Here is a 14,200-nt window from a genome sequence, read left to right on the forward strand (position 1 = left end):
AGGTGCATATGTGCTGAACCGTCCACAAAACAGTTGCGATACACAACGTGATATGCTTTTTCAACACTGTGCTTCTTTAGTTGCCACGAAGGGGCGAAAGGAAAACCCAACCGTGTTCCGCCACTCCGCAGCACGTGGAATGGAGACCGGTGGTTGAACACCGGTGTTGTGTAATTTAGAAATCCGACAAACGGTTCGCTGCTCACTTTGATGTATGTGAAGTCTAAGGCGTCTCATGTACAATAGAGAGGAAGGGGTTACGCCTCTTACCTGTACTTCATAGAATACATTCTGGAATTGAATAAAAACTTTGCTCCCGTGTTCAAAACTGGAAGAAAATGGAAACCCTGGCTCGCACAACTGAGGCTCTGTTTATGACGTGACTTCTCTTCAGTACCAAAGAGGTGGCAGGGAACATTCGCGAGAGATCTCGCGTCGTGAACTCACCATTTGTACAGTCTGCGTGTGCAGGTAGTCATACTGTGGATGCCTCCTTGTCCTGTCTGAGAGCGCATTTTACAGCAGGCCTCTGCCAGTGTCCCATTGCTGAGCAGAACTGAAATCCGCTGGCTCTTGCCTGTTGAGAGACTGTTGAACAGAGTGAGAAATTTTTCTGGTCATCGGCTGCTTCTCACGTTCCCAGCAACTCGATACCAGAAATGAAAGGTCAGCAATCAATGGGATGCATGTTTTAAGTTCCTCTCTAAAGTCCTTTCAGAACAGACCCTGAAACACTGGAGAATCCATACCTGGAAACAATATGCTTCCTCAGTATGTTAGATCACTCTGTCGAAGACTGTCGGGGCCAAAAGCTTTCAACCGAGCCCCTTCATTTGGTAAGCTTCTGTTCAAAGCAGTGCTCCAAAGTCACCCTGCATGCCAAGAGATATGTAGGTATTTTGAACTGGCCACCATATTGTTTCATGAAGATACTTGAGAAGTGCTGTTTCTGAAGCATATTTGAAATCTTCCAACAACTACAGTGTATGACATCCGTGATGGAAACCTGGGCCATTCCAGGGTGGAAATTTGTACGAAGCGGGTACGGGGTGCCACGTTAAGGGCTGGAGCTTATATCCTGAAGAGAACTCAAATACTTGGGATTAAAAAGTGGTATTGTTTTCCAACACTGTGCTGCTTTGGTTGCTTCAAACAGGCGATGAGAAAAGCACAAGCTATGTGGAGGGCAGCAGCATATCAAAGGACACAGGTTTTTTAGATAGTAACTGTTTTATTGAATCCAGAAATCCGGCCAACGATGCTCTGCTAGTATCACTCTATGCTGTAAAGTCTAAGGTGGCACTTACAAAATACAGAGGAAGGGATTACTGATCTGACCTAGACTTCACTTAATTCACTCAATATATTTAGAAGCTCTTGACTCCCGTGTTCTAGGTCGGCATTTTTACCACCCAGTCTCATACGATTGTGGACCATTTATCAGGCGACCCATCTTCACTATTGTTCGAAACATTCTTTAGAGAGCTATCGTCATGAACTTCGCTTCTCTACTGTCCATAAGAGCAGCTCTTAATACTGTGAATTCTCCTTATCGTTGATGTAGAGTTCTTAACAGGCATTTGCTCTGGTGTCTCTTGCCGAGGAGTACAGATATCCACTTGATCTGTCCTGTAGATTTACGTGTGAAAAAAGCAAATTTACAGGTGAGGAAGGGCCGAAAATATACCCACTATTTTCGCCTGTTGTGACACTGTCTAGTGCGATGAGAAATTTTTCTGGTGATCATGTGCTTGTAATGTCGTCTGCTACTACTCCATCCCAGAAATGAAAAAAATATCATTGGTATAATGCATAACAAAATTGGAACTCTCTCCCAAAAATATATCAGAAGACACACTGACACACTTTGGGACCTTAATGCTGGAATCCAAATGTACTTAATCAAGAAGTTAGATCACTCTAATGAATAATGTTTGAAACAGTGGCTTTCCATTGAGCTGCTTCCATTCTTCAAGCTTTGGTTTCATTGTGGTGCTACGAACATATCCTATATGCCCTGTGATCAATAGATAATTTGAATTGCCTGTAGTATTGTTCCAAGGGACGACTTGACATCTGAAGTTTGTGAAGCAAACTTGATCTCTTCCAACATCTACAAAGTATGAAAGCAATTAAGACAAACTAGCAGTTTTCCTGGTGGGAAATCATATAAGGCGTGTTCGGGAAGCCATATTTAGGAAGGGAGTGCATGTTCTAAAGAAAACTCTAACCATTGTGATAAACAATTGGTATGCTGTTTCAATACTGTGGCTCATCCATTGCCATGAAGAGGATATAGAAAAACTATAAACTTTAGGGGAGGTCCATAGGACATGCAATGGAAACATTTTTTTGAAATACCTGTATTCTGTCATCTGAAGTCCACTCAACGATTTGGTGGTAGTATTTGTGTATGCTGTGAAGTCTAAGTCGACACTCTAACAATGTAGGGGAAGAAATTGCTGTTTTATCCGTAATGCATAGAATACATTTTTGATATGAGCAAGCTCTTTTCCCCAGTGTTCTTGACAAGAGCGAAGATTATTCCCAGTCTAACATGACTGTAGTTCTGTTTATGATGCGTCCTGTTTCAGTCCCAAAGAGCTGGTGGGATATACTCTTTAAAGGTCCATACTTTCAAACTTGCCATCTGCCTAGACAGCATGAAGGGGTAGTAATACAGAGGTAGCTTGCTTTTAGTTTATAATAGCAGCCCTTTATCAGCTTTCTTACACAGTGTATCTTTGCTGAGGAGAATCAAAAGGTACTGTGTTTTGCGTGTAGTGTCAAAGGAGAATGCGATGAGAAATCTGGTGAGAATGTGCTTGTAATTGTGTCCTCAGAAACGCCTTTCCAAGAATAAAGAGTATATGTGTTGTAAAATGCATATGGAAATTGAAACCTTCTTTTCAAGAGGATTCAGAAGAGACACTTACACACTGGTGGAGCCTCAAAGCTTGGATCCAAACACGCTTCTTAGGAAAACTTCTTGAGGCAATAGGTTTGAGTCGAGCCACTTCCATGCTGCAGGCTTCTGTTTCCTCATGGTGCTCCAAATGTATCCTATGTGCCAAGGTATAAATAGATAATCTGAATTGCTCATTGTATGTTCTAAGTGGCGATTTAATATCTGAAGTGTGTGAAGCAACCTTGGACTTTTCCAACATCTACAAAGTGTGAAAGCAATTAGAGAAAACTGGCACTTCTCATGTTGGAAATTTGACGAAGTGGTTTCAGGCTACCATGTTTTGGAAGAGAGCGAATATGCTAAAAAGACATTAGACTGCTGCGATTAACAATGTGCTATGGTGTTTCAGTACTTCAGTTCACATGTTGCCATTAAGAAGAGATAGAAATACTATAAACTTTAGAGAAAATATGCAGCACATGCAAAGGAAACTCGTTTTTGAATGCCTGAGTTCTTTAATTCAGAAGTGCAGTCAACGATTTGGTGCTCGTGTTGGTGTATGCTGTGAAGTAAGTCGGCACTCCAACAATGTACAGAAAGGAATTGTAGTTCTTACCTGAAATTCGGGTCAAGCATTTCTGATTTGAGCAAATTCTTACCCCTATTGTTTTTGAAATGAATGATGCTCAATCCCAGTCTGACATAACTATAGATCTCTTTTGACGTGTCCTGTTTTCAGTAGAAAAGAGCTGGTAGGAAACATTCTTGACATCCATGCTCTTGAGCTTGTCATCTGCCTAGAATGCACGAGAAGGTAGTAATACACTGGCAGCTTGTTTGTAGTTTGTAGTAGCGGCACACTAAAAGTTTTCCTATACATTCTTTCTTTGCCAAGGAAAACAAAAAGCCACTGTGTGTGGCGTGTAATGTCAAAGGGTAATTTGAAGAGAGATCCTTCTGGTGAGGATGTGCCTGCCTGAATAGCCTGCTTGACCCTGGGCAATGTGATGGAACTGTGTCAGACAGGGACAACAGCCATGACCCACCTTCATGGCCCATTTTGCCATGGCTATTGTACAGCTGTGCTACATTCATGATCTTGACCACTGACTTCTAAAAAGCACTGGGTGTGTTAAGAGCATGAGTTGCTTGGGGGTGGCCATCCAGGCGTGCGTAAATGAGTGAGTATCTGTATGCACATGTCTGTGAAAATAACTATGATTGACGCTCTGCGATTTAATGTGTGCTCGCAGATGAGGGGCTGTTGTGTGTCTGCTCTAATGTGAGGGCCAATCGGCTTGTGAGAAATCAAGTGTCTTCTGCATATATCGATGTGTAAATGAGAGTGGGAGGGATTCTTGTTCTTATTTCCCCACAGGGATCCTCAACATTTAGGTGGGGCGTGAATGTGAAGGATGAGACAGAAAGGTGAAGGGAATCATGCCTAGCATGTTGTGGAGGTTTGCTGAGGGACAGATGATTAGGAGACAAAGCCCGTTTCTTTCTAACACCAATACAACGGAGCCCTGGTCGAAAGACAAAAGCATGGCCTCGTTGAAAATTAGAAAATTGGAAACGTTAAAACACAAGGCCAGACTCTCCTCTGTTAAGAATATCTTTTTTGAAGAAGTAGATCTTTGGTTCCAGGCCTGGACATTTTGTTAGGAGCAAGAGTGAAGACTTGGCTTGCTGGTCTGGTTCTTCACCTATTGCAGGACCTTGAGCTGAGACCTCGAGTTACTGCATTTCTTCTGTCTTTTCCTAACAGAGACTGATTGATTACCTGGGCCCACTGTTCTAAACCTGTCTTCCCTGAACGAAAATTGAGTGGTGTACTAGGCCCGCAGCATCAAGACCATATTTATGCACAGGAAACTAGAATAAAGACTTAGTCCTGTAACATCAAGCCTGGCCTTCTCACAACGTAACGCCGGTCTCATTTACAAGGTAAACTCATTTGCAAAATGTTCCAAGCGCTGAGGTCTGGTTTATTATACAATGTAAAGTGAAAGCCTATGGTCACAGCAACAAGATTGGTCACTTGATAGACTCCAGATTCCTGTGGGGTCTTCCTTGAGCCCTTCGTGAATCTCACAATGTGTTCACTTGACCTCCGTGAGATTTCCTGATGTATACTATGTTATTTTCAGGTGACTTCCATCTTATTCCTCTTCCCTTACTCTCAAACAAGTGTTTTCAAAACATGTCTCATAAACTTTTATTTTCAATATTTCAGCATTGGCCTTTAAGCAATTCCCTCTCGACAGTAGTGACTGAAGGTCTACAAGAATAGCACGGGTCTTTCACAAAAACGTTAAGGGTTATGCTCATAATGACTCAGCATTTCTACTACAGTACAAGATGATGGCACTTAGAGTTTCCAATGCTCCAAAGTAGCTTCATCATTCACACTCAGCTTCCAAATTTCAACCTGGTTAACGTGAGAACACTGCTCCCATTGACTACAAGCAGGTTCCCTATCACAGAGGAACCTCAGGGCAGTTACCTAATGACAAGTTTGTGTTAGCCTATGCCACTGTCCTCAAGCAAGTCTTCTCACTTAGACATGACATCTCAATTGAAGGGCTGTTCGGTTGCTATGTTACACAGGTACTCTCATTTTCTCAGTGCTTATGTGAATTTTAGCAAGGTATGCAGAAGGATAACTGAAAAGTGAGCGCCAAACCATCACCCCAATGTCAGGTGACTTCCCTGTAATGCACAAGTCAGTCTCTTTCTTGTCACGTGAATCCCGAGAGAAAGCCTCAGGAATATCGTGAGATTCCTACATTCTTGTTACGAGATTTCCAGGAGATAACCACCTCATTTTCTTTGGAGAGTCTAAAAGAAGCATTTTTACTACAAGTTGAAGGGACTGCATCAATGTCAATCACACCTTTCCTTCCATGGTGGTTAAACCAGTCCCTCTGAATTTGTAGTCTGAGGTTTGCTATAGAGAAATTCTGAGGCAGCCGTTCTTTCCGCAATCAAGAGGTATCCTCACAATGACTCAGCATTTTTGCTACAATACAGAAAAATGGCGTCTACACTTCCCTCCACCCTAAAGTACCTTCGTCAAGAAGACAGGCTCCAAATTTTCATTGCCTTCAAACAGGTTGCATTATCACTGACAAAACTAAGGCCAGTTAACTAACCACCATTGTCTGTTATCCTACACCATTGTCCTCAAAAGAATCTTCTCATGCAGACATGACCTTCCGATTGAAAGGTGGAGAGGTGGCTATGTTACAAGGCTATTCTAATTTTTGCAATGCTTATGTGAATTTTACCAAAGAAGGTAGAAGGGTAACTAAAAATTGAGAGTCATACCATCACCCCATGTCACGTGATCTCACTCTGATGCCCTCAGGCCTGTCTCTTGAGGGTCACATATATGCCAAGAGAAAACTCATGAATATGGTGAGAGTCCCTACTTCTTGTTACAAAATTTCCAGGTAGTTTCCACCTCACTTTTCTCTGCTAGGCTAAAACAAGTCTTTTCAGAACACTTTGAGGGGACATCCTCAATTTTAATTCCTCAGTTTATTTGTCATGGTGGTTAAGGCAGTCTCTCTTAGAAACCTCTGTAGTCTGAGGTTTGCTATAGGGAAATTCTGAGGCAGCCGTTCTTTCCGCCATGAAGTAGTAACCTCACAATAACTCAGTGTTTTCCCTGCAATACAGCAAAATGGCGGCTATTGTTTCAACCACTATCCAGTAGCTTCCTCACAGCATACTCAGCCTCTATTATCAACGTCGCCAATATGCGTGTAACACTTCCATGTCAATAAGGCAGGTTCCTGTCTAACAGACAAAACTAGAGGTGAGTTAAATATCATTGACTTCCTCCGCCTACCCTTGACCTCAAGTAAGATTTGTAATGTGGACATGATATTTGATTGGATGTCAGTTCAGAATCCGTCTTGGCTACCTTCTGTTCCTTGCATACCAATGATTTTTCAATGTTTATGTGAATTTTCTCAAGTGATATGCACTCATCACTAAAAAGGAATAACTATATTATCTTCACTTATGAGGATGTGAATAGGTGACACAGGCCCATGGAATAAAGCCTGTTTTTTTTTTCCAAATTTGACAAAAATTAGAAAGGAGACTAAGACCCAAGGCACTAAGCCTGTCCTCTATGAAAACTAGTAGATGGAGCACTTTACTCGCAGAGCAAGATTGTCCTCATGTAAGAGAGTCTTGTCTCGAGACCCAGGACCTTGTCTCCTGGTTGCATTTCTAATTTGGAACCAGTGTGCTGACCTTGCTTTGTAGTTCAAATCTCTACCTATATTTTCAGGAAGTAGAGCTGAGAAAATAGCCCACTGCATTTCTTCTGACTCACCCCAATATAAACTGAAGGGGTGGCGTAACTCACAGTCCCAAGCCTGTCCTCTGAGAACAAATGTTGCCTGAAGTCCTAGGCTCTCAGTAAAAGCCTTCTTAATGGAAAAACATTAGACTGCAGACTGTGGAAATCAGCACCAAGCTGGACACCCTAAAAAGAACTAATTAAAGCCACAGGCTCACAATGTCAAGACCATCCAATTGGTAACAAAGTCCAGTCTGAAGACCTTGGCCCACAAACACCCAGTATGGCCCCTGATACCAGAAAACCTTGGGGAACCTTTGGTCTCAGAACCAAGCTATCAGCTCCAGGGAGGAGGAATGGAGGACTCGGTGCTTGGCTCCAAGATTTTCCACCTTGGAAGCATTTATAATAGAAATTGAGCCGATGACACCAACACTGTGTCATCTTAACAGTAAATTCAATACAAACTTGTCCCAGGTCACTGATTTTCCTTTTCGATTATTTTTGAAAGGTGACCATGTGTTACAGCACCAAGCCTTTCTCCTGGTATGAGAAGGTAGTGTGGGCACTAACAAAGTGAGCACAAAGCCTGAACTTTTTGTAAGAAATTCAGCTGGGGAGCTTGGAAGCACAGTCAAGCATTGCTCCTATTTCCAGGAAATAGAATCAAACACTTGGCCCACAGAATTTAGCCTAACTGAACTGAACGGATTCTTACATGGAGGACCTGGCACACAGTAACAAGATCTTCTTAGTAAAAAATTTAAAAAGTCTATCAAAGTCCATGGCCCTAGAATCAGACCTTTGCTCAAATTAGAGTAAGTTGCGTGAATGTTGGAAAACACAACATGATGTTAGTCTCATTTTAAAGGTAAAATCTACTGTGAACCATTACACACTCAGAAGTCTGTTTAATTCTCAGAAATAAAGTAAAAAGCTATGCCTTTGGCAACAAGACAAGACTAGTCACATGGTAGACACCAGATTATACAGTCTTCCATGATCTCCATATGAATCGTGCGAGGTGTTCACTAGACCTCTGCTTGAGTCCCTAGTGATTGCTACCTGATTTTCAGGTGACTTCCACGTTATTACTCTTCCTTTATCCTTGACCAAGTGTAATCAAAACACATTTCATAAGTTCTTATTTTGCTTTTCAGAATTGATGCATTGTCTATTAAGCAATTCCATCTCAGCAGTAGTGGCCTCAGGTCCACATTCAATAATAGTGTGGAGGTCCCACTTGAAGCCATTAAGAGTTATGCTCACAATTTCTCAGCAGTTTTGCTACAATACAGAAAATGGCATCAACACTTTTTACCACTCTAAAATAGCTTTGTCACTGAGAATCAGCTTATAATTTTTAACGTGGTTAAGGTGCAACCACAGCACCAATGCCTTCAAACATGTTAGCTGACCACAGAAGAAACCAAAAGGTAGTTAAATCATGACAAATGTGGTAGCCTATGCTGCTACACTCAAGCAAGTCTTGTAATGAAGTCATGAAATTTTGATTGAAAGCATGTTCAGTGGCTACGTTACACAGACACTCCCATTTTTGGAGTACTTATGTGAATTTGACCAAGAAATGTAGATGGGTAACTAAAAACTGAGTGGCACACCGTCAACCCAATGTCAGGTGATATACCAGTGATCATCAGGCCCGTTTCTTTTTGGTCACCTGAATCCCAAAGGAAAGCCTATGAATATCATGAGATTCTCTAATTCTTTTTACGAGATTTACCCGTGATTTCCACCTCATTTTCCTCTGCTAGGCAAAAACAAGCTTTTCAGTACACGCTTTAGGAACTGCCTAAAGTGAAAGCTTAGAATAGTAGGATAGTTTTCAGATCACTGCATCATACTCCTGAAACTAACACAACCTCGGCTTCCATTTATGCTGCCGTCGAGAATATTAATGGAAAAGGTGGGAAAGGAACCCCATCAAAGTGATCTGCCAAAATGCAGTGCCCCCCCACACCCCAGCCCCAAATCAGTATGTTGGCGCTGCATCCGCTTCACTGCCACGAATATCAGGGGACTCACAGACTCTCATGCCTGTCCAGGTGGAGATCGTGCTTGCTGGCCTGCACAGGTCAGGGCAGCATTCACCCGAGAATTAGAATATTGTCCTTCGGGGGGAAGTAGCCTCGCCCAAATATATTGGTTCATGGAGGTCCAGTTCACGTGGTCTAATCTTGGACCAGGGCCCTGATGGCTGATTTGGGAGGTGAGCTGAAGTGACTCTCAGATATTTTTATTTAAATACTGAATATAAAACCTCTCATTTTCTCAAATGTCTCGCGTTCCATGTTGGCTACCTTGCTCTGTGCATTGAGGATTACATGTTGAATGTGAAAAATGAATGTCTAAGAAGGGGTGCATTTCTAGTGACTAGCCTTAGGAGTCGAGAGTGGTCAACTGATTGTCCTCACCTCTTGGGTCCTCTGCCACCCCACTTCTCTTCTTGTGTTTGAAAATTTGCAGAATGATCTAGTAAGAGTGTTTTGGTCGCTCCATTCGTAGCATCCTGTGAAGGTCTCAATGGATACCTGATTATTTTTGAAGAGAAATCATGGTAGAGTCTCAAGCAGTGGCAAACAGGTGACATTATGTTCAAGTAAGAAATCTGGTACATGCCTCAGTCTTGGACAGCCATATTTGACTCTAGGCCAGAGAAAGATCATGCAGCCTTGTGCCTTTTAGTCTCAACGAGATGCTTTCTATTTTCTCCGAGAGTATCTCCACAACAATTAGGGACAAATGGGAATGTACTTTGTCTAGCAGCCTCATTTTCATTGCCATATTTCCTGACACCCGTTTTAGAACGTTACGTGGTCTGTCTTTCGGCTCTCAAAGTACTGAATTTTCCATGAGAGGTGAACATATCCTCTTCAAATCAGAGAATCCACGTGTTCGACGTGTCCTCATGGTCTGAGATTGCAACTGCAAGGCCTGGTTATTAAAACTCCTAGTCGATGACTGAGATGCTCGTGACCAGCCATTCTGAGAATTGATTACAAGCAATTCCATCGAACACAAGACACATTCCAAGAGGTCAACAAATGTGCGGAAACCTGCATTTCAGACTCAAGGTGGGCAGATCAAAACCTGCTGCTGTATATTTTTTGGCCGAGTGAATCCTAATAAGAATACATCACCAGACCACCTTAGACAGAGGTCAGGTGCGCTCCCTTGGTGCCCAGCATCTGTACAGTGTGTTGCATGTTCAGCACTCTCTGGTTTAGAAATTTGGCCCTTGAGTCGCCTCCCTTTACATATATCATTCTTCCCCTACTGCCCTGATGCTCTAGTCACCCCCAGAATTCTGTTGTGTAAGCCTTGGATCTGGCTTTCATTTCTTTTGCTCTTTTGTGTCTGGCGCTCTGTTCCCAGTCCAAATGGGAAGTGAAACCTTAAGGCCCTCTCTCTTATGCTCTGACCAGTGCGAAGGACCCAAGACCCCGACAAAATCTGAAATGATTCCAGATAGTGTGACAGAAGCTGGAGTTCCTGGCCAAAAGTAGCACTGCAATTCTGTGTGCGGTCTGGCAACCTTTCATCTCCAGACTGAGGAAGAGTGGCTGGACCAGCTGCCAGACCCAAGCGGCGAACATGTGGCATTTGGGACAATAGAGAGAATGGAAATGCATCCATGACTTGTTCAGTGAAATTAATCAGTGCATGCCAGTGAAGCTGGACTTTGAGGAGGCCGGTGGCCAGAGCAGGCTTTCTGAACCTTGTTTCTCAGGGGTCCGTCAGGAACACTGGCACCAGGCAGAGTGAACACCATGCCACTCTGGTCTGGCCTGGGTTGGGGCTGGGGAAGAGATGGTGTTACCCACTCATGAGGTTTCAGGAGGAGTTTAGCATATATGGATACCTAGGTTTATGCAGATGTCCTGACAAGTTACTCCAAGCTCAGGACAAACCATTCTTGCCTTTGCTGTGGAATGCAGCCCTCTGTCTGTGGCCTCATCAAGGCTATTATCATGACCCAACTGCAACTAATGTCACCAGGAAAGAATAAATCATGTCTCAGGGAAGACCCAGGGCAACAGCTGGCCTGGTGGTGCCAAAATCCTTAGGGGCCTGGTCTGGCATAAAACTGGAATTGGGATTGTGGACACCATCCTGCCACTCCAGGAGCATCAGCACTTGGCCAGGCCCCAGGGGACCTGTGATACAGCTGAGCATGTGGGGTCCTATCTGAATGCAGCCCTCACTCTCCAAGTCACCAGACTTCATGCTTTAGCTCAAAGTCTGTTAACCAAGCAAGAAGTGAGCAAAGGCCAATTTTACAACATGCCGCCTTTCTTCTTTGAGCTTTCTCTATCCCCCACTCTGTTCTCAGTGTTTTCTTTGGCAATTGGAGACTGGCCTGGCCTAGGGGAGCTCAAAACCCCAATGGGGTGCTATAGGCACCCAGGGACGAGTTGATGTGGAACCATCCCCTTTAGGCCTTTTTTTTCCCTTCAGTGCTAGTGAGTGGCCCAATCTTGGCTCCTTTGAGGGAGGACTAGCTCTCAATAAATCATAGCTGTAGTCCATGCAGTTGATGTTGGCCAGGCAGTGGGCTCACTCATCCTCCAGCAATCTTCTGTGTCCTCCCATCACCCAGAGCTCCATTCTTTTCCCTGAAACCCCTGTTTCATCTATCTGCACTCGAAGCTTACGGATCCACTCGCCGGGCCCTTCCGAATCCTGCCCCCTCCAAACACTTCATTCTCTTTGTCCTCCAGGTTTCTATACTCTCCTGCTCAAATTCATCCTCACCTCACATCTCTTTCCACCCTGCCACATTCATCAACCACATGTGTTTCCTATTCCATCGATTGTGTTCCCCTCAACATCATTCTCTTTTTAATTTTTGCCCTTGACAATTTTTCTTCCATGGCAGGTTGCTGGGCCCACACCAAGTGCCCTGGTCCATGGGACTTTGGATCCCATCAAGCCAGGATGGGCAGGAGTAGACTGGCATCCAGGAATATGTGTTTCAGTGATGTGTTTTTAGGCCTGGCCTGTGCCTCAAGAAGTTCAGTCATTGAGCCCCTCCGTCAATGACGAGGGCAGGTGCACTCCCATTCCTCCAGCGGCAAGGCCAGCCAGAGCAGATCATCTAAAGAGATGAGCTGGTAGTCAGAGCTCGTTCTATTCTAAATCTTAGAATTTTTACCTTCTTAGAAAAATCAAGAAATACTTTTTCCTTAAGTGAAATAGCTTGGTTTTTTAAGTGACCTCGCCTAACAGGTTAAAGACATATATCAAATTTGGAGCTAGAGAGTTAGACTCATGCTGCATCTTAAAAAGCATATTATTTATTATTATTGTCATTATTATATCCCAACTTTACCACTCACTATGTAGCCTTTGGTTATTTAAATTGAATTAAAATTAAACTGAACTAAAATTTCAGTTTCCTAGTCACATTCTTCTCGTTTCAAGTGTTCAATAGTCATATGTGGCTAGGGGCAACTGTAATGGACAGAACATATTTAGAGCATTTCCAACATTGCAGAAAGTTCTATTGGACAGCACTAATATATCTAATTAGAATCATACATTCCTCTGAGAGTTTTCTTTATCAAAAATGATTATTTTTGTAGAACTTTTAGTATTGTAATGGCAAAACGTAAATGCTTAATACATGGTATTTAATAATATGACACTGATTAAAGTAAGAATAATCAGATAATAATAATAATAATAATAATAAAAACATGACTTTTAGGTATCTAGTATTATGATTGGTTGTATATAGCTTTGTGTTAATTCAGTAACATTAATTGGGCTTCCAAATATTTCGCTATGAAATAAGTCTTAAGTTGGCATTTTGAAAAATTTCCCTGAAGCAGAAGCCATAAAGCCAGGCTAATATACTATGCTCACAGCTTTATTAAACACATACACATACACACTCTCACATACAACCTATATTAGTATTTACTTTTTTTAAAATTCTAAATATGAAGAAACCTTCACATGTAGGTCATAAGCACCTTGCACCAGGAATAAATATGGTTCATCAGGATACAAGATAATGAAAAAAGAAGTTGGGTTAGTATTCTAACCCTCTCAAATTATGAAATCTCATTAACTAATTAGGATCTCTTCAGGCGTATCTGTGGTCACTGGCTAAAAGCTCTGAATTTCAATTTGTCTTATTGTCATTTGAGGTATAAATGTGTTTATTCATTGTTTTTCCCTTTAGGAAATAGGTTAGCTAAAACACACACACACACACACACACACACACACACACACACAATCACATACTATGCTTATACACAAAGCAATGGTTAGATAAGCAATCTATCCCATTCTTAAACCAACTTGGACCACAGCCCAGAGATGAACCCGTTTGACATGCCACTCAAAACACTTGATTCACGAAATGGATTGTTTGTGTCCATGTCCTTTAATTCACAGGTCAGTAGTTATTATCATTCTAATAAAAACCATTCAACCCAGTGGACATAAAGTCTATAAATCCATATAATATCTAGAAAAATAGACTTTTTTTTTTATTAGCACTGTACAAGGAACATCACTCTTGCAAAAATAAATAAATCCTTTACTAAAAGATATTTTTTCCTGATTATTTATAACCACTGTTTCCCCCCCACCCCCAGGCTACTGATAAAGATAGTGGCAAGTATAGTGCCATGGAATACAGCCTCATAATACCACCAATTAAAGAGGACAAAGAAGGATTTGCGGTGGAAACATATACAGGGCTTACCAAAATTACTATGCTCGCCCATAATAGGAGGAGGTCCTACTTCATGTTTCAAGTTATCACAACTATGAGAAGGGACTAAGTGGCAAAGCTGATGTACTTGTAAGTAGATGAAACTTCACATGGAGGATACATAAAATACTAGTCAGGGATCAGTGTTTTTAACTGATAGAACATTTAAATTTATTTGATATAGGTTTTCTATACATTTGATTCATTTGCATTCAGGTTGTTA

The sequence above is a fragment of the Pteropus vampyrus genome, unplaced genomic scaffold, assembly GCF_000151845.1.
Source record: "Pteropus vampyrus isolate Shadow unplaced genomic scaffold, Pvam_2.0 Scaffold609, whole genome shotgun sequence".
Lineage (NCBI taxonomy): Eukaryota > Metazoa > Chordata > Mammalia > Chiroptera > Pteropodidae > Pteropus > Pteropus vampyrus.